Source organism: Centrocercus urophasianus, unplaced genomic scaffold (genome assembly GCF_019232065.1).
Source record: "Centrocercus urophasianus isolate 14NV4802_14NV808 unplaced genomic scaffold, USGS_Curo_1.0 seq_18, whole genome shotgun sequence".
NCBI classification, from domain to species: domain Eukaryota; kingdom Metazoa; phylum Chordata; class Aves; order Galliformes; family Phasianidae; genus Centrocercus; species Centrocercus urophasianus.
This window is the reverse complement of record NW_024884733.1, coordinates 8,770,644-8,797,461: the sequence shown is the minus strand read 5'-3', so window position 1 is coordinate 8,797,461 and position 26,818 is coordinate 8,770,644. Positions and strand designations below refer to the sequence as shown.

Below are 26,818 nucleotides of genomic sequence, written 5' to 3'. Positions count from 1 at the left end.
TGATTTCAATCAACAGTAAAAGTTATGCAATACAAAGCTCTATGATGTGGCACACTCTGCTAGAAAAAACAATCTATGCTGCTGTCCTATGAAGCCTTCTGTGATATATGCCTGTGAGATGTGACCATGAGGACCAAATTCATATCTCTGTGGTATCTAAGAGGAAAAAAAAGTCTGAAACATCATCTCTGATTGTATATTAGAAAGGTCAGTCATCCTGCCACATTTCATGGTAACGCCTCACCCTACTGTAATTATCTGTGAATTTCTGACAATTGGCAACCAACAAAAAGGTAGACTTGTCTTACATTTCAAGGAGAGTTCTGAGCCAGAAGTCTGACTCTGTGCAGCTGTAATAGACAGCTGCATGTCTGTAAGAATTCATCTGCATCTGCGCAACGTAATCTGCGTATTTGAGCCACAATGTCCTCCAGTTTTGCAAAATGAAACTAGGTATTTTGGTATTTCAGATTTAAAGTGTTGAGAAAAAGACTTTGTAACAAATGTTTTCTCTTAGAGTAGTGGAGGTGTAATTTAAGAAATCATTTTGGCACATGTCATAGACAGCATCTTAGAAGCTTCCTCAGGAGCCTAGCACTGGAGTTGCACTGCTCCATTTGCTTCATCTTGCTCAGTGCAAAAGAGAAACTGAAAAGTCAGGCTTTCTCTGACCGCGTGTTCCCTTTGAAGAAGGAGTTGTAATTGTTGGCAAGGGAAGGAAGGAGCTAGGACAAAACAAGGGAAGGAAGAAGTTGTTATTATTTTTTTTTCCACCAGCCAGCTCCTTAATTTTGCTGCCAAGATTATAACTCTAATTTACAAGACAAACATAAATCTATTTATATATTATTTAACTTGAATTACAGAAAATGACATGGCGTTTGGGTAGCAATCTTTGGATATTCAGAGAAGGGAAAATGAGGGAAATACGCAAATGAGACAAGGGTCATTCTGATGCTAATGAAAAACGTTCCTAGTAAAAAAGAAAGTTTCTGTTCATGCTTAAGGTATTTTTAAGTCATTGCATAATTTTTTCTTTTTAAATGTCTCTTATTATGGAGATAAGGTAGAAATGTCTAAGTACTTAGATGTAGCAATCTCTAAGCATTTAAGCAAACAATGACTCCTTGAGAAGGATCAATGAAGGAAGCCTCCCTGTAGTCTTCTTTGAATAATTTATATGTATTTTGGGATAATCAGGACCAAAATACATCAACATAAAAGAATTCTCCTGATGAATTTATTAATTGCAATAATTATTTAATGTAACATGTTAAGATTCACGATGATAGTATAAAAGTTAATGTCATGAACTAAGTTGTGAGGATCTTCTCTGCAGAATTTGCATATATCAAAATTATTTGGTAGAGCCTATCTGAAATATATGCAAAGTCTGTGTTTTTAAGTGGGAACAACCCATTACATCACATTTTGCAATGTAACACCCCCTTACAAAACTTTTCCACTTAACTATAACTCGCTTAAAAATGACCAATCTATTCAGCCTTCCCAGAAAAAAAATGAAAGAAAAAAAGTATTTGCAAATACTAAAAAAGATAGAATTACTTTGTTGTTGTTGTTATCACATTGTAACTACATGCCTGACCACAAAGAGAAGCAAGAATTCAGACTTTTGCATGAACAGCCTCTGGAGATACCAAGAATCACTTTTAAACTGAAAGATGGAAAAAATCCGTTTCTGCAAAATATATTTTTTATAAAGCAAGACTCCAACAAGGCAAACTTTATGATAGTTACACAATGTGGGAATATAGTTAAAGAAATCTGTAGCAAATCTATCTGAAAGATCAAAAGTAATGAGGCTCTTCGACTCCGTTTCCACTGACATAATATCTTACATTTATTGGAGGACTAATGCCTTCCATACATTACATTAAAATTTGACCTTCCTTTCTTTTTACTACATTCTTATGTCACTTCTAAAACAAATCTTTCTCTGCCATTAGGGAACATAGATGGAATAATGGGCGCGTGCCTAGAAACATAACATAAAAAAATTGTGAAAATAAAAGGAAATGAGGCAGTTTTTCAAAGGAATTAAAAATCAAGTAGCCAGACTTCATCTCTAAAAAAGCTGGAATTTTGTTAGATTAAATCCCACAGTATTATATATTCATCCAGATTTTTGAGCAATCTGTAGATCCAATACTTAAGCTAAAAGATTATTTATCATTACAAATATAGTTCAAAACCATGTATGAGTATCATAATAAATGTTAGGGTGCCTCATAACCAAAATGCAAGTAGGAAAAAAAACCCATATATTATTCAATCATAGTTATTTAAATTAAAACTATTAATTGGAGCCCTAAATTCAATTGCCAAATACCCTTAGCTATGACTTTTTTTGAATGGAGACTGCACTTGTGCTGCTCTTCTCAGAAAATCCCCCTTAATCAGGACTAAAGAAACAGCTGCAAACATTCAACAGCTACAAATATCCAACAGGATTCAGTTTGGTGAAGTTTCCTGATGTTTCATTTTGTATCTTCAGTTTTACCAAGTTTCCTAGTGAGAATCAGTTTTGTTTTTAAAATCTGGAAATGATTCTGATCAAGATGTCAGACACTGGCATCGTACTTAGTTTGAGCTTCTCTCTTCATAATGGATGTTGAAAGACAATGGATGTTTAGTGTGAGAATAAGCACTAACACGTCTGGGTTGTTTCTTTCCAGATCCAAGCAAACTCACAAAGCAGAAAGGGAGAAATGACAGTATCCATTTGGTTTTTGGTCCATCTGGAAATAGGTCACCTAACTGTGGTTTTTGATCTGGGATTTAATTGTGGAGTATTTCCTTTTTTTTTCTGGGAAAGAAACAGCCTTCCCTTACCTTAACAAGTAAAGAATCTAACTGAATAATTTAGTTTCTCAAAATATTCAAGGGATCCAAATTCATAATGAAAATACTCAATGCTTTCACTGACTCTTTTTGGGAAGTATCTTATGTAAAGCCAGGATCTGGCATGCCTTAGAAACTATACAGCCAAAAAAAAGTAGTAAAGGCAAGGATCTCTGAGAAACTTGCTGCTGCTGCTTAGCTGGTGGGACTTGGAATCGCAAGGGGTGTCATAAAAGCCGGATAGTCTCGGGGAAGGCGAAAATAGGTCTCATTTTGACACTTTCCTCCAAAACTAGCTTCTTCTTTGTTACTATTTACTATCCATTACATGCAACGTTTTCAGACAACAGTCTTTCTAGCTTCTCTTTAATACCAGAAAAAAATGGTCTGCCATTAGAAATGGCATTCTCCCTCTTTCACAGATTTATTGATGCTCATGCAAAAAAAGTTGCAGGTCTATGCTATTTCCTCAGTTATTGTCAAATGGAAAACCTTTGCGCAGTGCAGTCTGAGAATGGAAAGCTTCTGGAGCTAATGTTCAAGGTTTTAATGGCCCTGTCAGAGTTCTATTCAAATGGACAGGTGAAACCTTAGCCCCCACTTAACCCAACAAGAACCAGAACTCATAATGCTGGCTGCTTGTCTTGTTCATTCTATCCATCATCCGAATTCACATTTCACTACATTTCACTATTTCTGAAAGTAATGCCTCCTACTTTATTATGTTGACCCACAGTGTCAGAGATGTATGGTGGTATGGCAGTAGAGGATGAACCTTCCTGCCAGTATTCCATTACATGTTGTTGCTGTGTGACAGATGGCAGCAGAGGGGCAGTCTGACAAAATGGTGTCTGACATGGAAGTGCATATGAAGCAAAAGTGTGTCACTGAATTCCTCCAAGGGGAAAAAATGGCATCCACTGACATTCACTGACACTTGCTGAACATTTATGAAGACCAAATAGAGGATGTGAGCACAGTGAGGCAATGAATGGTGCACTCCAGCAGCGGTGACAGCAACCATGGGTCACCTCTGCTGATGCAGATTGTTGTAAGGTGGCATGCAGGTTCCTGCTCATTGCTGGTGAAAATGCACAGGTAATGGTTATGCTTGTGTTGAAAAACAGCGTTCGGTAGCTGAGAATTTGCGCTCTCAAACAGTGTTATTGTGCTCAATGTACCAGCTGTATTCCCATGGAAATAAATAGGAGGCATTACTTTCAGAGTGACCCACTTACCTTGTATGTGGAAGTATCTGAATGCTGAAATCATATATTGTGAACGCTGAATTAAAACCTTCACTTCTAGTTGTATGAAACATCACAGGGATCCTTTCTCTGCCATACACAGATCTATTGGGAGACAGTTTAAACACTGGGGGAAAAGGGGAAAAAAGCTCACAATGTGGAAATCATTGACAAGTGCTTTTTATCCAATAATAAGAGGAAAACTCAGAATGTAAGCTTCCCAAGACTACCCAGAAATACTTTGAAGTGCTTGTTGCTTAGTGAATACATGTTCAGGCTCTGTCTGGAGAACCAATTCTCATTTTAAAAAGAGGGAAGGAAAAGGAGCATGCAGACTGCAGTAGAATAGAAAACACGGCTTCCACAGCCTGCTCTTAATTTAGGAGTGCAAGAGCAGCATTTTAAGGGCATTTCCTGAAGAGAATAAATATTTACACACACCCCCAAAAGTAGGAATGTAAAATATTTTGAAAAATAGTTGTTAGTCTAATTTATACTTTTTTATTTTATTTTATTTTATTTTATTTTGGAAGCTTTAAGGCAAATTCAGTGCTGTGACGTGTTTGCTCCAAGCCCTCCTCATCTCTGACAATACACCATAGCATTAAAACAGCACTGCTGTGCTTTCTGTAGGGGGCAGTCTGATCAAAGCTTTTGTTTTCCAGTAAGAAAAACACTGGAAAAGACTCTTTTGCCAAACCAACGTGTAGAACATTAATGTTCGATGTCCAAAATGCTTTCAGTGCTGGTTAACTATAATTATTTTAAAATTTTTCTAGTGGAGTATTCAGAATGAGTCATGTAGAAATGAATATTTATGTTCCTTCTGACCTCAAACATTCATGGCCTTGCACAAGGTCACGTAAGGAGACCATGGAAAGCTTCCACATAACTAACTTGATAATTTCTCTCCTTAGTTCAGCAAGCTGTGTGTGTGATATACACCACATGGTTTTTGGTGCACTCAGAATCACATTAAGTTCTCTTAAAATTCATTTTATAACTATTTAATTGTGAAAGATGATAACAAATTATACAAGGAATACTGGAGCAGGGAGATGAATTGTAAGGGACAGCATTTTGCTGCTGCTGGGGTTATTTTTAAATCTGGCACTGATTCCGTCACCATTACACATGCTGTTTCTCCCAAAAAGATATCTCAAACGCAGCATAAATTTCCAAGCCCAAAGACTAAGAGGTTTCAGAAAAAATAAAATGCAAAAGCAGCTGCTTTGCTTCTTGAAATCTTTCTTGGATCTCCTAAAATTATTTTTCTAGAGCGACTGTGCTTCTGTGTTTTCCAGACAGTTTTCAAAATATTTCTCACGCAGATACAAATGCACAAATTAAGAGTACAGTTCAGATCAGGAGGACTGATGAGTCAGTTATATACACAGCAACATAATGAACTGAATGACAGGAAAAGAAAGAAAAGGCAGATTTAGGATTCCTTAAGCTTGAGTAAGAGGAACACAGATCAAACTGAATATTATGTTTCATACAAGGAGTTATTTTGCCACTTTAAAATGCGGCAAGGGAGGCAGAACTTAGAGTGATGAAATTCCAGTGCCCAAGAACTCCAAACATCTCTGGAATTGTGTGCAGCGCTTAGCAGGAAAATGGAAACATTCAGGGCCCAGAACTTGCAAGCATTACAATATTTTTCAAAGGGCAGCCTGAAACAAAGCTGTCCTGCTGCAGAATGAATCTTCAGAACTACATGACTTTGCCCAGAGTTGGAATAACAAACACCGCTGGAAAGAATATTTTTGGTACAACAAAACAGTGTGGAAAATATATAGAAAATTATATTGGTCAGAAAAAAACAGGTGGGGGTTGAAAAGGATGGAGAATAAATTCAGTTGTATTAGTGTGGAGGACAAACACAAATGTCTTTTTCCATTATGAATTTTCACTTGCTTTGATTACTTGAGGCCAAAGCAATAAACTAGTTTGTTCCTTTTAACTTTTAAATCAGCTTTTAACAGCCAGTAGTACTGAGTTAAACAGGAGCTATTGCTGAAGTGGGTGCATTCAGCACAGAACATAGCCTACTGTTGGAATAAGCAATTAGGTCATAACTTTCTCCATTATTCAAAATAAAAAAGAGAAGACCTTTGGAGAATATCCTGTTGGAATAACCTCAATATATAATTATACCTATTTTAGCTTGTTTGTTTACTTGTCTTTTTCTTATTTTAAAAATATATATAAGGATTGGAGTGAAATGATTAGAAAAGGTGAGTTTGGGCAGTCTTCACTTAGCAGCCCCAAGGGATAACTCCACTCAGTGGCCAGCTGAGATTGAGGGCAATTTCCTCATCACCCTCTCAAGAGTGGCAGGCACAGATCAGGGTGGGGGACTATATCATTGCTCTCACCTTCATGCTCTGGGTAGGAAGCCTTCCCTTTCTCTTCCTAGAACATATCCTGGAAACTTTTATTTCCTGAACTGCTCTTGCCTCCCCCAAGAAAAGATGCAGGCTCACTGGAAGCATCTCAAATGCTGAATTTGAGATGTGGGCTACCAGCTGGCCCTGACTAAGTTTGTTATATGGGAGAGAGTTTCATTTTCTTGATATAAGTCCCTCTGCAGATGTGAAAAGGATTGGGAGGGAGGGGGGGTAGGGTGGAGGGAAGGGATGGGAAATGAAGGACCAAATCCTCTTTCAGCAGAAGAATACAGCTAAACTTCCACTCAGACACAGAAAAATGAGTTCTAAATGGCTTCTTTTAGGCAAAGCATTTTTATGGCTACAAATAATAACAAATTGCAAATATTTAAGATCATATAAGACACTTTATTTGTATTTAAAGCATTTCTGTTTTCTTGTAGTTTCATAAGGCCTGTGGCTATCCACTACATAATTACACTGTAACTCTCATTTGTATTAGTTATACCTATATCCTACTAAAGGTTTATTAACTTATATCAGCAAAACAACTACAGAATATTGTGCGCTTAATTTACAAGTGAGATGGTTCTCCAAGATCACAAAAACTATTAGCTATAATGGCTACAGTAACTACACGAGCAAGACAAACTTGAGGCTTCATCTGGCATCAACTTGTCTGGGAAAAATGTTGTCTGCTGCTTACCTCCCAGAATTTTTTTTTTTTCTCTCTTGACTTCCTCCTCCCTTCAGCATCAACAAATCCCGTCTCTACAAATCCAGAAGGTGAAATGCTTGCGCTGCTGTAGGCTGCTCCTTTGGATGGCAATTCTCTGGGACAGTCAGGTAGGCATTCCTGAGTTTCCCTTTTTAGAATTCCTTTAAGAAGAGTCCTGCAGACATGAGCACCTTTAGAAAAGCTTTTATATGTATTTATTTAGGAAAATATACTAATCTTCTAAAATTGGATCATTTTACTGAAATGCTTGCTAGGGATTTATCAGATCCATCTTCCAGGAAAATTGTCAGCTCTCAATAACAGCACTTAGTCACTCTTTCACAGCATGACTCCCATCCTTAATCATCACGAGTAAAGCTAGGAGTTGCCTGTTTGATCCTGCTAAGGTATTAAAGCATGTTACATCAGCTGAACGATATCTTAGTGGAGAAATACCACAAAATAGAAAACTAAGGTAAATGTTTTAATATCCTGAAATAAAGCTTCTAAATCAAAAAGAACAACTTGAAATCCAGATCAGTAGTACAGTAATTGCTTATCCATTCTTACCTATTTTCAACATGGAAGAAACAATGCTCAGCATAAAATGCTGAAGACCTACCTGAAAAATGAAAGAGTAACATTGTTTTTGTCAGAGGCTAAGGAATATGACTTTGTCAATTAATGCTCTTATCTTCCACAGCCTAATTGGGAGTCTGCATGAATACTTAATGGCAGAGGATAGATAGCAGAGAAGGGCAAGTCAAGATCTGTCATGCTGGGATCACTGGCTGTCAGACAGGAAAGGCAGAGGCTCAACCACCACCCCTCCCCATGCACGCCGGCTGTGTCTGCCACGATGGGGGAACATGTTGGTGCCCTAAGGCTAAATTCTATCCGGCTGATGGAAACATGGATGGGTAGGTTGTGCTTTGTCTAAGACATTTTCATGTCATTAGTGTTAATGAGGCAGTACCCAGCACACCATGCACACCTTCACTCAGCCCTGCCCTTTGTGCCTCCTTGGAACATGTTGTTTCAGGCTCCTGACCCCTCACTGTTCTCTGATGCTCAGTCTCCACATCCTTAACCCTGGACAGACCCAGCTCTTCAGCATGTTTCTCACACAAGCAGTTGGCCTACTAAGAGGCTAATGCAAAATGCTAACATTTTTGTTTCAGGAACAAACAAAATGCACACAGAAAAAAAAAAGAAAGGGCAGATTCTGGCTGAGCACTACAGTTGACCAGAGATGTGGCATCTAATCAAAGCGTTTCTAGAGCGAGAAAGAAAGGTAAGATTGCAAGTACCTGCAAGCAGTTTGGGAAGATGCTGTCAAAGAACTGTGTAGTTTGCAGTGTGAACATTGTCTCATAAATGTTTTTGTGGGGCTTTCAACAATGATATAAACCTACTGCATCAAACTGAGATAATGACAAAATAATCATACTTCCTGCTATAGAAAAAAACCTCAGGTCTTTGGAGGGCAGTAAAGGATTGTTTGGTGCTTGGATGTTGGATAACAACACTAGGCTTTTTCTGTTTTTGTTATTAAAGGCATGTTTAATCTCTAACTTATCTGAGGTTTGGTGTTTGTGGGCCTATAATTAAATTAGAAGGAAAAGAATAGCGGGAGTGTTGTAAAATTATTTCAATGAACTTTTTATTGTTGTATTTAAAATATGTACTTCAAGTTCTGTCCTTTATCCAGAATTGGACATTCACAATAATTACATTATTTAGGCATATTCTTGTTTTTAAGAAATATATGATACTTGTTTAAAGGGACTTTAGGATTGATTAACCGAAGTTAATTTTATTAAATGGAGCTGTAATTTGCTGCGTGTATTGCTGAAGGATGTGATTGCAAAGATGATAGTTAAGTAACTGGAAGTTGATTACACGTAGAAAGTCCATGGAGACTGCATCCTGTCATGAATCTGCAGTTTTTAAAGATCCCAGTGAAGTATTTTGAATGCTGACAAAGCAGAAGCTGCAAAGATTTAAACAGATAAATCTTAATTAGTAAGTCAGATAAGATGAAAATTAGCCAAGGAGACTTAATGTGACCACGCCACATACCTCTCACTACCAGCTCTATTTTTAAATTTAAAGGTTTAAAATTTTTCTGTTTTTTATCTAGCAGCATCTTATGATAAAAGACAGATATTCTCTGAAAGGGAGACCAGAATATAACCGTTTTCTTCTCCTTCCTTTCCTCTCTGCAGGTGAATGCCTTAAACAGTCAACCCTAGAGTCACGTTCCTTCTTGCTTACTCCCATCTGTCTCAGTTTCCTTCCTGTAAGTCCCACTCAGTACTTAAGAAAAATAAAATCATAAGCACCAACATGAAGGACAGAGCCTCATAGCTTGGAAAGATGAAAGGTCAATACTGCCAGCTTTATCAGAGTCCAGAATTGTAAACATTTCCTCCAGAGGGTTAAAGGGACTTTGCTTGTTTTGTCTTGCACAGGTTTTCGTACATATGACGATACTTTTACCTCTTAGTGGGTGTTCAAAACCAGGACGGCAGGGAAGTGCTATTTTTTGTCCCAGCATTTGCATTGCACTTCCAGCATTTGCACTGGGCATGTTTAAACATGTCCAGGTTTTGTTTCTTTTTTTTTTAAAAAACGGTTTCCCAGTTCATCTGGAGCAACAGCCTTCAGATGTTTCGTCAGTTACTGCCTGGGTGGGAAAACAGATCACTGCCTAAACTCTGAGCAGGCCTTTTCATGGCTGGGTTAGATAGGTCTCATTAGTGTAGTGGATCTGATTGATAAAAAAAGTATTTAATAGTTTTCTACCAGCTGTGCTGCTAGGGGCATGGAGATGATTCAGTTTGGAATACGTGAGCAGAAGTTTCATAACAAAGCAACATCCAGCAATAAATTATCAGATTTAAGGAAATTTAAAGATTAATGCTTTATACTTGTTCTAGTATGTTTAATAAAAATAGCTGAAATAATTTCAAATAATCTAATGCATTAATATTTGCTTCTGGAATTAAATATTACAACGGAATTAATATTAAATTGAATTTTATATGTTAATCAAGGCAAGTCTTTGTTCTACCCATTATGACTAAATGGCAAGAAAACTGTGGCTGGATGCTGTTTCATTTTAGAAGGTTACAGCACATACAAGGATCTGGTCACTGTCATTAAAAGGATTCTGAAAGTACCAGCACACTGCAATCAGGTGTGACTTTAATTGGTGGATGAACAGCTCGCTCGCTCGCTCCACAGGTGAGCACAAGTCATCTTCCATGAGCAAACTAAGAGCACACTCACTGCTTGTGTCAAGCTGAAAGAATAACTCCAGTACCATTTGTTCATGGAGCAAAATCAAGCACTGCCAAGAGGTGCCAAAGATTGGACCCATGAGCTCGGTCTGCTGTTACTAGCAATATGCTTGGATAGAAGATTACACACAAGGAGGGCAATGGAAAGGAGATGTTACACCTCCCATTTCCCAGACAGAGGATGGAGAGGCTGTCAAAGAAACTATCTGCTGCTACTTGCAGTGAGCGGAGCTGCTTTATGTAGCTAGACTAAATGCAGAATGGCACTGTGCCACAGAAGTCCCCTAAATGACTTTCTCAGGCAGGGACAGAAAATGAATCCAGTCAGACAGTCTCCAAAGCCACAGCCTTAACCACAGTTCCCTTTCCACTGCCTGCTGCTCCCTCGGCCTCCATGGAGGCAGCTCACAGAGGGTGAGGGGAAAATGGCAGAACGGCTGCCCTACAGGATTCCTTCTTCTTTACTCACATTTGGGTCAGTGGAGTGCTCAAAATTCAGCTTTTATCAAAATCAAATCATTCAATCATTCTCTATTAGACCTAGTAGCATTCCTCTAAACTACTGAAAGTCATTTTATACTGATTCCTTTATATTGCACACTGTGAAATAACAGATATGATATGTAATTTGCAATTGAAGATATTTGGGTCACATCCCCAGAAGCTAATTAAAAAATAACACATTCTGTGATTTCTTTTGACTATGAAGAAGGACTGGTCCTGCCATCTTACTCACTAGAGGTTACATATACATTTCTGTACATACAGGAGTTACTTACGGAAATAACAGCAGCAGATTGGAGTGATAAGCATTGTAATTTCAGCAATACAGCATCACTGTCACTTTCTGAACTCTGGATGAAAAATACCAAAGAGCCTATTTGTGCCCTATTATGAAGTAATGAATATATACAATTTCACATCTCACAACTAGAATATCTGTCAGAAGATACACTTTGATTTTTTGTTAAGTGCAAAATTCACATTTTTGTTTCTGTGCCTTTCAAGCATACAAAACGACAGGGTCCATATGCTGTTCTGAGAGAATCACACAAAAAGAAAATATTTGCGTCTTCAGGGAAGAGGAAGGAAAGGTTCCTCTTTATTATTCCAGACTGATATCTTAGTTCATGTAAAAAATACCAGAGCTACAACTCTATCTCCTCCCTGTCCTCTCCTGATAGTTTGCATTTGCATGGGACAGGGAAAGAAACACAATTGTTTCTAATTTGTCTGCTGCTCAGATAAGCCTTGAAGTGGCTGGCAGTAGGCATTTGGAGATTTTTTATCTGACTAAATGGCAGTAAAGGGAAATCAACAGCCACGGGACCAAAGTAGGCATTTGCTCTGGCTCTTTGCAGTCCATAGCTGCTGCAGTGTAATGGCAGCCAGCCTGTTTCTTTAGGCTGACCACCTCTTGGGCACCATTGCTGCAGTATCTTTTTGGAGACTGTTGGCAACCGAGGCATGTGAGAATAGCTGACATGGACACGGATACTGAAGCTGCTCTCTTTGTTCCTTCTCTCCCACCTTTCCCCTAAGCACTCTAAGCACAGAAAGTCCCTTGTATTAAGCTAAGAACTCACATTAATTAAATTTCAAACAACTAGACAAGTACAATATTTCAATTCCACAATTAGAAAGAAAAACGTGTTTGTCACAAACTGATAATCATCAGCTAAATGTTTTGGTTCCTAGGGGAAAATTCACTTAAATACATTGTACATGACCAATATTTCTCTTTCTCTGCAGTTTAATGTGTTGGTCCTAAAACATCCACTAGAGAGGATACAGGTGCTATAGATGATTGCATGTATAGACAGGAATAGGCAGGAGCCTGAACATTCTATTTATTGGCTTGGCTGTTTATCCTTTAGGCTAAGGTTGTATGCATTAACCTAACCACTTCCTAGATTTATTTTAAAAGGATAAATAAAACACATGCCTAGCAATGCTAGAATTTAAATGATTCCAGGTGTGGTATTCAGTCATCATTCAGTTAGGCACCGTAAGAAATTTAATTTACTCTGTTTTTGAGAGGCATGATGACTTGCCCGAGCTACCCGAGCAGGGAAGGAAATGCCTCTCTGATGGCACATCCCAGTTTCCTCCAAAATGAAGGATGCTTGCATGGCTGGCAGTGGAGCAGCTGCCTCCACGTGACACTAGTGCCCCGCATGCTCAGCCTACTGTATTTCTGTCAACAAGCATTGCCAGCAGCAGCTTTGCAGCAGAAGAGGAGCCAGTGGGACTGGGATTGGCAAAGACACAGCAAGGGAGACGGGCTGACCTGTTCACTTTCCCTGAACAGTCCTCATAAGCTGCTCAGCTGTATAACAGTGATGGCTTAGCACCAATGACCACACTGAAGACCAGGGACAATAGAAACAAGCTGCTGATTGCTCTGTTGAGCTATGTGCAGTACAAAGATATGTGATTTCTAAGTATGAAGGTTAGAAAGTAAGAGAAAGAGAAAGGATCGAGAAAAGAGATCCATATCTCAAGGCAGTGGGAATTACATCTCATATTGACAGAGTTTTTAATGGATAATTCATTAATCTGTTTTATTTACACTTGCACTAGTCATTTAGAGGTCATTTAACACCTTACTAAATTACACTGTATACAAGAGAATTCATACCAGGGATTATGCCAACAGGTGATTGCACTCCCAACCTTGCTGCCAGTCTTATTTGCTTGGAGACAGATTCCATTAAGTTGGGATCAGCATTAGATGTATAACCATCACCATATGAGAGAGCTCTACTTGGGTGCCAGGGAAAGAGAGAGGGATGTAGAAAGCATCAAGGGAAAGAATAAGCATTTTAGAGAAGGCAAAACTGTGGGGTTCAAAAAAGCATGAACAATAGTGACATCTTATTTTCTTTGTATAAATGACTTTTAGACTAATGCACTTCTATCAAGTTCCCTAGAACTGTATTAATTTTCCTGCCACCAGCTGCCACCAGCTTCCAATGTACATTCATAGGCCACTCAATCTTTGAGAATATATATTATTAGTATCTAGAAATAAAAATAAGATCACCAGAGTCCTCTCATCCGCAATTCAAACCCTATGATCTTCTCAGAATAAATCTCTTTTTGAGACTTCAGTATTCTGAAGAGCTCTGAATGCAGCCTCAAATCACCTCAGCGCCAGCTCACGTTTGGGACCTGCCCTTCCACACAGTTGCAGTATCTCAGGAACAGTACTCCCCAGAGCCCACTGCTTTGCCACTTTCAATGTAGTGGACAGAACCTCCACACAGCAATCCTCTAAAACAAAATGGATGAAAATAGGTTGCATTTCCTTAGGTGTGGCTAAGCCACACATAATATAAACAGAGTTCAATTTTCTCTCTGCGTTTCATTTATCCTTAAGAAAAATATAGCCTGGTTATATTTAGCATTCTAACCCAGTCATGAGAAGGGGCACTGGGCAGGGCTCGTGGTTTCTGCAAGCAATCTGCTGATCGTGCCATCTTTGGTAAGCCATCCCCTGCACACAGCCATTAATTCCTCATGAGTGAGTTCTTTGGGTTTGCTTCTCTTTACAGATCTGTCAAACTCCTCCTCTTTGTTTACCAACAGAGAGGCAAGTCTAGCAGTGTGCCTGGCAGGGCTGTTGCTTCCAGCTGAGTCCTGCAGGGAGCTGCCCACCTCCTATACAGCCCCGGGCACAGTGAGTCCTACCAGGAGAAACCAAAGGTTTTGGCAGCTACCTTGTGTCCCTTACCAGCTCCTCTCCAGCACAGTGAGGTCAGCTGTAATGGAACAGATACTGTCTTCCCCCAGCCAGAGATGTGTCAGAACTATTCCAAGGTCTGGGAGCTGCAGGAGGAGTGCACTGCTACCAGGGGACCCTTCCAGGGTAAACTGGATTGCACCTCTCATTCTGTAGCACTTCCATGCCAAAATGCACTTGTGAGCATGTATTGCCATTATTTGAATGCAAAAGTAATGCTTAAAAAACAAAGGTTTTGCCTCACCTCAAAGGCACTCCTTACACACTTCTTACACGCTGAAGTTCCTCAGGCTGCAGCTCCCAAGCAGGAGATTCCCAACTGCTTCTCAGCACGTTTCTGCCAAAGATGAGCCATCATCACTGCTGCAGTTTAAGGGATTCACCTGTAAAACCAAAACAAAGCCTCCAGAGGGATTGGAGAACTTCAAGAACAGAGTAAAGTGCCGCTGTTTTCCTTCATAGTTCAAGATAAGAACCGTATTTTTACTTTCAGGAAATAAGTTTAATTTTTAACTTGCAAAGAACAGCATGAACATTTTTCTGACCAAAGGCAAACAAAATATCTTTCTTATATAGCAGACATGCTGATTATTACAGGTAGTCTCTGAAATCAGTACAGGGCCATGTTAATTTTCTCCCCTGAAGCAAAAGGAACTTTGATATCTGTAGTTAAGATGGAATTTGTTGAAATGGAGCTCAATAACTATTATATAAACAAGCCAAAAAATGAATGAATCTAGGGGAATGATTTGAAATAGTGAGATACATCATGAAACGTGATTAATGACACCAAGGGAAATATAAAATAACATGTTTCCCTGAAAATGTGCTGTAAGTGCACAATGTCTGCACGATATTGTGCATCTGCAGTTCTCTGTCCTGCCACCTAATATCCAAATTGTCTGCCAGTATAAACACAGCTGCTGAATGTCTTCTACAACTGCAAAAATAATGAATCTCCACTTTTCTTCCCAACTACTGAAGTATGTTTTACAGAGACGAATGCAATGTTTACCTTCGTTCAACAGAAGACGATGCTGATGCCCAACATATATGTCTTATTAACACACATTCAAATTCATCACAGATCAAAGAGACAGAATGGCTTTTTTATGGTAACCACAGATGAGCTGAGATTTCATGTTTTTGGCTTGAATAATTTCTCATCTGGTTTCTGCATAGACATTGGCCTACTCTTCAGTGGTGGATCACCATTTTAATTATATTTGACCATTGTGACAGCTTTGCTGTATCTAGCAGGATTGAGAGGAAGGGATAAGAGACCTCTTTTATGTGAACTCCACTTTCCATGTGGTGGATTGGCCTGCAGGCTCTGCTGGGGAAGTACTGTGATCCATTTCTCCCCAGCCTGGAGACATAGGTCTGCAGCAGCCAGGGGCGTGGGAGACTCCAAGTAACAATTTTCATGTTATAATACTAGTCTGGACTGTAAGAAGTAATTTAAGATAATTTACTGTGCTGCATTTACTTGAACAATTTCTATTCAGAAATGTAACTAAGGCAAACCCAAGTAAAATGGAAAATGATAGTCAGGATTTTCAAACACTGCACTCTGATCTTTGCCTAGATGTAGAGAGCATAACTGAAGGTAGGGAAGTAAGACAGGAAGAGAAATAAAGAAAAAAGGGAGAAGTAATGCTCCATAACCTTAGGAAGAGTATCAGTCTATTTATATGCTTCCTGGAATGCTCAGAACATTTAGTCTTACTGGCCACAAGAAACCACTTCTGTTGTGCAAAAGGTTTCACACATGAACTGAAGCCAAAAAGTTTTTTTCAAGGCACAGTGGGAAGGAAAAAAAAATACTGTATAGCTTTGTGAACAATGGAGAGAAACTGGTCTGTCGACCTGGTAAAAAAATTCTGCATTAAAAAACAAACAAACAAACAAACAAACAAAAAACTCAAAAAACCAAAAAACAAAAAACCAGTCACCCACCACAACCTCCTTCAGATTATTCTCATGAAAGTCACCTCTTTTGTTACATGGAAAGAAAATCGGCACCTAAACATAATCAGACATGTAAGCAAAGTACAATTACTATTCTAGATTAGTGAAAAAACTATGCACACTTTTTTTTTTTTTTTGTCAGCCTGTCTCTCACAATTGATACCCATTTTTATCTTATCCATCTACCAACTCTTCTGCTTGGGATCTTGTGGGGAAAGGAATATGCCTTGCTTTTGACTTGTACACGAACTAGCAGAAGCCCTCTTTTCTCCTGGCCATAATAGCAATACCAAAGAATTATGATGAATGGTGGGGTTTTGTTTTTTTTTTCCATCTCCCTAACAAAAAGCAAGACAGATCATGAACTCTAATAAAACTTCTAAAAAAAAAAAAAAAAGAAAAGAAAAATAGTCCTTACATGAAACATAAACACTAAAGATATGTTGGGGAGATTTGGTCAGACCATAATGATAAGGATTGAGATACAGCTTTAGTCTTTTTTTGGAACTTCTCGTTATCTTCCTCAGTTTTTAAACTTATTTTTCCAGATATTAACTGCAGGTTTTGTATATGACTCTGCCAGTGGTCACTCATGATCTGTAGCTGTGTTGATACAGTTCCAAGTTGCCATGTTGGGGGGAAGGAAGGGCACAAGAACTCCAATCCACTTTTTCGGCAGGTAAATGTATCATAACTCCTGTATCTGAGTACAGAAGTACTCCCTTTGAGCATTGTAGCTAGAAGAAAAACTGAAGTTGAACATAAACTTTCTTGCTGCTAGACTGAAATTCACAGTTGGTTCTAGGAGCCCAGCTCTCTGAGTTAGGCATGAGTTTGAACACAAAATCCTTGCATTTTTGTTCAGCAGCTTCATATTTTTAAGTAAAGGTTAAAGCTGGAACTAATAGTCGCTCTTGCTGAGAAGCTGTGTTTGCATGCTGAGGATGAGAACATCCTCAGGGCCAGCCCAGAGGAACAAACCTCAGCAAGCATGGCTGGCTCTGCTCCTCCAACGCAGCAAGGCTCTGGATGCTGCCGCTCTGGGGTGGAATGAGGTTGTGGTGCCAGGTACAGCTGTTGATTGTGCTACAGTAAAGGCAGGCTAATGCCTTCTAAGCCTGCAGATTTATGCTAGCTGATATTTATTCTGGCATAAACCACAACAAGAATTTGACTACAGTAGCAATATGAGCAGAGGTGGGCACAAAACAGAGCAAGAAGACACAAGCTGGGAGAGTGTCTGATGTGATGCCCCAAAAGCACACAGGTGAGGGACTGGGGATGAACGGTGCAGGGGTGAGTCCTGCCTTGCAGGCTGCCTAGGAAATCCACATCTGACAAGTATTCACGTATCAATTAGGAGGGAGAATGGAGGTCTTCTCCCTTTTCATGAGGACAGCATATCATATCATGAAAGAAGGGGGATGATTGTCAGCCTTTATTCACAGTACATTTCCATTATTCATTCAGTTAATTTTTTTTAATTTTTAGAAAAGTCTCCTGCAGTTATAAATCTGGTAAAACGTATAGCTTTGCACAAAATCAGAAAAGCATGAATGTGAGCTGTCAGGGTGAAAAAGGAGGCTTGGAAGAGGGTTCAGGTCACTGGGAAGTCATTCACTTACTACGAAAAGCTGTTGGACAACTCTGAGAAAAAGCTTGCCAAAATGTGCTGGGAAATATGAAGTTGCCTGGTCTAACAAGAAAATGGTGTGTACGCATCCCCGCAGTGCTGGTAGGAGCTGCCCGTGGGCCCTGCCCTGAGATGGCTGTGCTTGGGGGAGTTTAAAGAGCTGTACAGAGAAAACCAAACCCTGCAGAGATCGAAATCTATTCCCCAGAAAGGCTTAAGGGGAAAAAAAAACTAAAAAGGAGAAGCAGTTTTCAACGCAACTGTCTTCTTCCTGCCGTAACAATGTCTTTCACATTGCCCGCAAAATAAATCCAAATTGTCACCGCAAACACACACCTCTCAGGAAGTCTGCCTTCACTACTGGCTTCAAACAGTTGCCAGATTTTTGCAGTGCTGAATTAATTCTTGCCTTGAATCTCAGGGTTACAGTGAGCCACCGCCTGGTCTGTGGCGTGGGGCCAGCAGGGCTCAGGCTGTGCTCTGTCCCATCCCACCCCTCCCTGGGGATGCGGGGAGACCCAGGCAGTGCATGCAGTCCTTCCTCTACAGCCAGTCATCTTTCCCGCACAGGCTCACAACGTTCAGAAGAAAAGTGTTGGTAGGACACCTTTCACAATAATAAGTACGAATTGCAGAGATTCTGTGAATTTAGGTCAATGCATCACCCTTAGAGCGCATTATAAATACATCAGAATCACAGCCTGAAGAAATTTTTTTTTTCTTTGGCATCAGCTGCTTTTAGCTATGCCACAGATCTTTAGCAGAATTTAAACTCCAGATTAAGTATTGATTGAGTTTAAATAAATTATAATATGTTGTAACCAGAAAGCTGGGCCCTGACTGGAGCAGACAGTTTCCCTTTTTACCTCCCTTCCCACTTCAAATATTAACACATTTATTCACTGCAATATGACTGTAATGAACAACCAATTCAAAAAGGTATAATACTGAAGTAAATACTAATTTAAACAGCACCTTCAGCTACTTGACATACGAATGAAGTTATAAACCACATATAAAATAAATACATTAGCTTAAAGGATTATGTGAACAGAAATAATTCCCCTAAAGAACTAGCTATGAAGGAAAAGTAAACCACAAACTGCACCTTCTGTTAACGTTTGATTCAATTTCCGATACACTATTCCTTTTTTTAAGGTACAAAAATATCTCTGTACTGATGTCTACCAACAAACTGTAACAGAATGATACACTTTCGTATCGCGTTCAGTCGCATCAGCTGCTGGTGCATGCGGCACGTTATTTCTGGACCACTAACAGATGAGTGTGTCCTTCTAAACTATATTTAATAGGAACAGAAAACTCTCAAGAGCAGGTATTCAAAACGTAACCAAGATATAGTTACCAAAACTGGCTGAAGAATGAAACAGGCCCAAGCAACAAGAAAACAACAACTGCGCTGTGCTGCTAAAAGAGGACAAGGGGACACATAAGGACATATAGTTTTGTGTTTGACCTATTTTGGTTGATTTAATTTTCAGATTCTGTAAGCCAAGCTCCAGTGAGTTCCTGAGGAAAAAATTCTAACTGGCATTTTAGTGTGAGTCAAACCTCACACAAAAAGTGCTTTGTGCATCAAGATAACACTGGGAGCTGTCTAGCTGCACGTACCAAAGGGCCAGTATGAACAAAGCAAAACAGAGCTGTAATGGACTTCTAATAGCAATAATACTTTGCAGTTCTGTAGTTTGTTCCAGACAGAGATCTCTGAGTGCTTTGCAGGGCATAGCAAGCCTATTAGTTGGAAACTCCAGCAGAAAATGATTATTGCAGTTTTACTGATGAAGAAACTGATGCACAGAGAAGTTAATGCTCTCTGTAAGATCATGCAGCCACTGGCATGCCGGTGCGTTGTCAGAAACCCTAGGCTATTTGTCAGACTCCTGCAAAAGCACTAATTCCATACTCCAAACAAACCATCTGCCAGCCAAGTTGTATGTTTGAGTAATATTTCCTTGGTTTCACAAATAATAAAATCCATCTTTTCATTTAGAGGTAGCTTATTTCCTGTTGGTATTCCTACCAAGATGATGACAGGAACATTCATTCTTTTAATGAAAATGCAGACAGTTCAGGGTATGAGAGCATTTCAGATAAAGCCCACAGTTTGGAAAGAGTGACTGAAATTGCATATATCACCATATTGCATCTAGACATGCAATGTGACAAACTTTATTCCAGCTGACATGGTGAGCAATTGCCCATTTTAAGAGGCATCCTTAGAATTTTACCAGCAATATTCTTTTCAGGCTGTACACACCCTGTTATTCTTTTGACTCTGAAGTCATTCACTGTGAATAGAAGTGGCAAGCTTTGAATTTGACTTTTTTTTTTTTTTTTTTTTTTTTTTTTTTTTTTTTTTTCTAGTTGCCAATGAACAGCTGTGTTATTTACAGCTTTCTTTGCATTCTCTGCTAAGGAAGATGCGATTGCTTTATTCTGAAAAATGTAATAAATGAATGATTTTTCCAAACATCTCTTTTTCTACTTAGACATTACACTGCAGTTAGAGTAAGCCAGCCCTTCTTTGAGGCATTAGTAAAACCAAGAGGCAATGGAGTTACATTTTGCAGTGGTGTACACTTCCACCTGCCTACATCTAATTTAACCACCACTGAAATTGTCTTGGGATTTAACCCCAGGGAAGCCCAACTTCTGTCTGGCTAAGCAGGGGTTCTAGAAGTGCATTGCCTCAGAAGGGTGTATCAAAAAGCCTTCAGAGATTGGCACAGAAATGCCACAAAGCCGAGCATTTAACCTAAGCCCCATCTGCAAGTAGGACTGTGTGTCCAGTTGAGGTATGTGTCAGCCCTGGGCCACACTGAGAAACAGTGCAGAGGAATGAGGGACCGAGTTCAAAGATCAGGAAGTAACAGGAGAGAATAACAATTCTACCTGCTATGCCGTAAGAAGTAGTTGGAATTTGCCATTTCAGTAGTTTCCTTAATCCAGAATTGCTGCCCAGGGATACATGGGACTTTCTCATGACGTAGATCATATGTGTCCAACCCACTAGTTTTATGTGTTTGTTGCTCTTTTTTTTTTAAAAAAAAAAAAAAAAAAAAGAATAAGTTTTGTTACATGTATACATTAACTTGTTATATATTTTACATGCAGCCCAAGATGATCCCTCTTGGGCTCAGTGTGGCCTACGTAAGCCGAAAGGTTGGACACCTGTGGTCTGCATGTAAGCTATTATTCTGGGCAGATGAAACACACTTCAATTCAGTAATTCACCAAAAAAATCCCTGTGCACCTTCTGTTATTAACCTGTAAATACTTTAGTTGGAGAACAAGGTTCTGGTAGCATATGCTTGTATTTTCCATGCATTTTATATCATGTATCATTTTCTGTAGATATATATGTGAAAACACTCAGGAAGAAAAAGCAAAAGGAAATGCTAACAGCCCTTGCAATGCTAACCTTTTAGGGTCATGGCTCAGTGGGGTAAAGAAGACGAAGAGTTCTGCTTTTTTACAGCATGAGTATTTTAGTGATTTCTAAATGTGGTGACCTATTGCTAAGAAACATTTAGGTTTTTGAAAGGAAAATTCAGCAGCATAGCATATCCCTTTCTCTGCTCTCCTGTTCTTTAGGGGAATAACAACATTCCACATCTTTGCATAGAAAACTGTTATAATGCACAGACTCAGTCTGTAGAGTGGTCACTACAACATCCATACCTGATACTCTAAAAGTGATGTATGTGTTTATGATGCTTATCTGGTGCCTTTATTCTTAAGTCCTCTTGCTTTCTCATCTTGTGAAAGCCAAATAAATTTTGTATTTATAAAACAAAGAGCAGCCACCAAGGCCTTGACATCTCAGCATTAGCTCGTATTTGATAGACTTCTGCACATACTGCTGCACAAACGCAAGAGCTATGTGATGACGGCTAGCTGCATTTGAAAATTCTTTGGCCCAAAAGCCTGGCAAGAATCTGAGATGAAGTGTTAAAGCAACCTGACAGAAATCCCCTGCAGCGTTTGAGAAAAAAACTCCAGCCCTCCCTCTTCCCAGCTAAACCCTGAAACAAGGTCAACGCACTAAAAGGCTCTGAAAGTAATTTTTTATAAATAAATATCCTGGGGAATTAGTGAAGCAAGTCACATCCCTAAAATAAAGGTAGTTATTTGTACGCAAGCATTTCCTTTACATGTTGGGGGGTAGCACACATCAGTCAATGTGAGATTAAATGCAGATCTGACTGCATGCTATAGATGAAAGTAATATTTTTTTCCCAGGAAGAAAACTGGGATCAAAAACTTGAAGTAGCGAATTGTGCAAATGTACACCTAACACTAAGCCTGTAAACAGTCCCCCCTCTTCCAACATGCTGGTGTTGCAGATCCCTGAACCAGCAGTTGTAGTCCTAACAAGCAAAGTCAGTGGTGCAGCAGTAAATACAGGAGTCTACCAAATGGGAGCTGATGCTGAGATGTCAAGGCTTGGTGTCTGCTCTGCTCCCCAGATTCGGGCTCCCGGACATTCACCTCTGGTTGCCTGCTGTCAGTTGTAGAAAATGTCCCTTTCACCCAGCTGATCAGCTTTATTGCACAGTAACAATTCCTTTTCTTTCAAAAGAAACTGAAGTTTCAATCTCGTCTGACTGCAGTCAATAGCAACCATTCCTTTGGTCAACAGAGTATGACTTATGACACAAACATTCACTGTAAATCTAAGTAAAGCAAGCGATGCAGGGAATTTTCTGAGGAAAAGAGTTCTTTCAGAAAGGATGTAAAAATGGAGAGAATTTACATATTATTTGGTGACATCACTTCCAGGCTTGCACCTAGCTTAGAATGGCTTTCTGAATATTATTTCAACCCTTTTTTCCCCCAATTTAATTTTATATAGAGTCATTTCTTTTACAGATTTCATTTGCTTAAAGGAGAAGAGTATGGAATAAAGGGAATCATTAAGGCACAAATCCACTTATCTCTACTGTGTCTGTGATGTTGCTCCCCGAGCAGCAGTAATCTCTTACACTCTGGAAACTTGCAGAGGTTTCTCACAGGAGAATCACAGCATTTGAACCAGTGTGAGCACAGTAGTCGACAACTGAAAGAAATATGTGAAAGCAAAAACCCAAACTAAACAAAAGTCCAAATCAAAACCTTTGAATTTCTTTTCTGTGAGAATATCAAGTAACAATCATTTAATTGGCAAAGATATTCAGGCCTTCCTATTTTGGAGGTTATTTCCTAAGGTTTAAAATGCAACTAAAAAGTTTAGAATTCTGTGTTAGCATGGCCTGATCTTCAATATTGCTTATCACTGCCTGCCATGCAGCTGGCTTGCTCTCTCTCTTTGAAAGTCTCAGATTTTTTGCAGAGAAATTATGTTTCTAACATACGATGAACATCACAGTGTTATAATCATTTTCAGAGCTACTGTGTACATTATTAATTGTGTACACGATTCTCTTGACTGACTCCATTGCACATGCTGAGATTAGTGGTTACCAAGACATCGTTATAAATTATGAGGTAAGATGGATGAGGCCAGCTTTGTATTTCTGGCTTGGTGAAGGTGTTGATAGCTTGCACTGAATGGAAATTCTTGTAAAAAGTGAGGTTGGAAAATATTCCTTTTCCTGAACTGTTAAAGTGATAAATACTAAATAAACATCTGCAAGTGAAATGGCTCCCTGCTGCCCAGCAACTACTTTCCTGAACACCTAAGAATGCAACCATGAATGCAGCCAAGTTTAGGTATGATATCCAGAGCAAAGAGGAAAGGCACAAAGCTGTGACCACTTCATAGTTTTTGAAGTGTATTCTTCTAAATTGCTAGCAGAAAGATCTAACTATCCAGCAGTCCCAATTCAGAAGATATTTGCCTGGATATTTTCAGTAGACATTACCAAATCACTCAAAGTTACTATAAAAAAAAACAAATTCAGAAAAATTGGAGTTGGACTCGATGATCTCCAGAGGTCCCTTCTAATCCCTATGATTCTATGAAAATATTTAGCAGAAAAGGAGATGCATATGCATGAACAAGCATAGCAATGAAGCATATTGCATGAAGAAGAGAATAAAATCCCCATTTTTTGTTGTCTCTCCACAGCAGTTTGAGCACACTGGGAGCTGACTTAAGACCTAGCACAGATTTTAAGTACTCTAAATAGTGGCAGCTGAAAAATAGGAAGTAGATGCATCTGGCCAATTTAAAAAGTATAAACTAGGACTGCAGAACACTTATATATGCATACAACCCTGCTTCTTATCTTGACTATGATCATGACTGTCTCCATTATGTAGACAAGAAGCTGCTGGGCACCCTACTTCTTTTAGCTGTTTAGAAGAACTAACAGTTCAAGTTACAAAAAACTGCAATTCTTATCTTTATAAAATATACAAACATTTTCTTATTTTATCTATGAATTCAAATGTTATTTACTGTCAATTTCTAATGCACTTCATATAATAAAAACTAAATCCTTGATCCCAGTGGGAATTTTAAGTGCTAGTGTTTCTTTTTTTTTTTTTTAATTGTTGCTTTGCTTGTTTTATCTTTAGTAATGTTACCCACTAAATGTTTTAACTGTGGCTTCAGGAATTTAAGGAAGTCTCACTTTTGAATATCTCCATCTCTATTTCTTAAATGTTATGCCATTTTTTGAACTCTGTTAAACGAATGAAACTCTTTTATAGTGGGATATACAATTGATGCACAAATAACCATCCCATGCTAATGCTTTTGTACTGAATAAGCTAAACGGTGGCCATTTTTTTTCCATAAAATCTTTTTGAATTTTTCATTTTCATGATCTTTACATAAAATCAGGAGTGAGTAAATCTAGTTCCAGATGTAGTGCTGTAGTGGTTAGAAAAAGATGCCACTTATGTATTTTTATCCTAGAAGTATCAATTCCCATACACTGCCCATTAGGGTCTATCAGAAATCCCCATCTATGCCACATGTAAGCAGGGCCACAGGCTGCAGGACAGAGGTCACTGATGGGGGATGAGAGCCTGACAAGGCACCGTGCATCTTTTGCAGAAGTGTTTGAGATTACCTTCTGTATTAGGGCATTCTTGAAACCAATTTTACTGATAAAGATATAGCATTCTTCATCCTTTCCTGAGTGGTTTCATTTTTAAGTCTTCTTTTTCTAAGCGAAATACCTTTACAGATTTTATATTCAGATAGAGCATGGAGAAAAAAGTATTGTTCTATTTTATCAATTTCTAATTTTAGTTCTTTTCACATTTTGTTTGTTAGGCATAACTAGGTCAACATTTTCATTCTTTCAGGTTGAAAATCCTGTCTGAAGAAAAGCAAAGCTACTTGTCATGAAGCAAAGCAAATGGTTGTGAATAATTTATAAGAAAGTAAAAATATTCTGCTTTTGAGATTTTAACAGGAGAACAACCTCAAGTTATGAATTATTATAATTACACTGAAATATGCTCTCCATCTTCTTATTCCTTTGCTGTAATCACTGCAACAATTCTTTTTGCTCTAGTGGCTAGCAGTCTCCTGAGCAGCACAAACAGGGATGCTCCAGGCCCATGGCCAGTGCCCTCCAGACCATAATTTAGCTGTGATTACAACTCTGCTGCACACCTGTATCAATAGATTTATTAAGATTCTCGCAGGTTTCTCATTTTATAGAAGGTAACATGTAGGTATGTAAGTGTCTGGTAGGATGTGAGGTGACAACTGCAATGTGGCTGCAACTCCAGAAGTAAAAATGGTGCTCACAGTAAATCTGGGCTCAGTAGCAAGGCAGCAGATCTGCAAACTCGCTGCTCAGGTACAAAGCAACACTGATATTAGGTAGGTGGGTAAACTCTTGGCATTTGTTTTGCTCTGGCTCCTGAAGCCAGTATTCAGAGAGATTTGTTATTATAAATAAGGCTTTTCTGTGTATCGAGATGGCAAATTTGAAAAATACAGTGCAGTTAAGAGAGCAGTGAGATTATAGCAACTTGATCAGGTGAAAGTTCAGTGTCATTAATACTGTTATTAAAATGTCTGCAACAAATATGTCAATTCTCTGTAGTTCCAAGGGAAGATGAATTATTTAATACTAAAATCTGTCACTTTCTATAAATTTTTTTTATATGCCTTCTACAGTACAACATCTACAGTGTACTAAAGCTGACAAAAACTGCCGTGATTCCCAGCACCTTTTTCACTTTTGATTTTTAGGGTGAACACTTGGAAACACAAAGGAAACAAAAAAATGTGGGAATGGATGCGTACACAAAACATCTTCTGTATATAAATCTATATAATTTGATGCATTTACCATTCAAATCATAAAATTCATTCTATGATTCATATGTCTTTGTGAGACAATCTCTTACATTCCTGACTCACACTGATATCAAACTGAAAAGAAAGGAAAAGGGTGGGGAGTCCACAAGTCCTTATCAGCAAGACTGGTTCCAAACATCTGCACGTGCAAGATTTTAGAAGGACATTCAATATTTTCACGTAAGGTGTGGTCAGGTACACTAAGATTATTGTTAGCACTGCGTTTCCACAGGAGGTGCCCTAAAGCTCAGAGGCACATACAGTACCTACTGCTCATCCTTCTTGTCATGTCACTGATCAATGACAGGTTGGCAATTTCCTAAATCTTGTAGGAACATGAACATCTCCTCTTCAGCCTCAGCCCTGGCTCAGCACATTATATCCTAATTCTTAATATGAACTTCTTCCCACCATTGCCCTGTCTGCATAAACATCCAAATTGCCTGACTGACATGTTTCCTATAGTTATCAAACCCTTATTTTCCACCAAGTGATAAAAAAATCTTTTGACCAAAACCAAGTGATTTGAAGAGGGAGACCTAACTAAGTAACAGAGCAGGGTGGCCCAGGCTTGCTGGAAACAGTTCTGTTTTAGATTTGCTTTTTTGGGGGCAACTCATAACTTAAAATAGACTTCCTCAAATTTTAGAC

At 38.8% G+C, this 26,818-nt stretch overlaps 2 long non-coding RNA genes across 22 annotated transcripts in view; one reads left to right on the top strand and one right to left on the bottom strand.

Annotated features, from left to right (window-relative positions):
* LOC122161028 overlaps positions 1 to 26,818 on the bottom strand; it is a 256,600-nt gene that overhangs the window by 35,266 nt on the left and 194,516 nt on the right. For 17 of the 21 annotated variants that reach the window (XR_006169044.1, XR_006169052.1, XR_006169047.1 and 14 more), the window contains exons 1-3: positions 14,515 to 20,221; positions 7,209 to 7,395; positions 4,101 to 4,236 (exon numbers count right to left, since the gene is read on the bottom strand). This is a non-coding gene — a long non-coding RNA (uncharacterized LOC122161028). Of the gene's footprint in view, positions 1 to 4,100; positions 4,237 to 7,208; positions 7,396 to 7,790; positions 7,843 to 13,166; positions 13,289 to 14,514; positions 20,222 to 20,790; positions 22,958 to 26,818 lie in introns of those variants that run through there. The other 4 variants (XR_006169046.1, XR_006169049.1, XR_006169041.1 and 1 more) reach the window with 4 other exon arrangements.
* Positions 6,817 to 9,903, top strand: LOC122161032. Its single transcript, XR_006169065.1, has 4 exons — positions 6,817 to 7,348; positions 7,924 to 8,140; positions 8,402 to 8,514; positions 9,449 to 9,903. It is a non-coding gene; the product is annotated as an uncharacterized LOC122161032 (long non-coding RNA).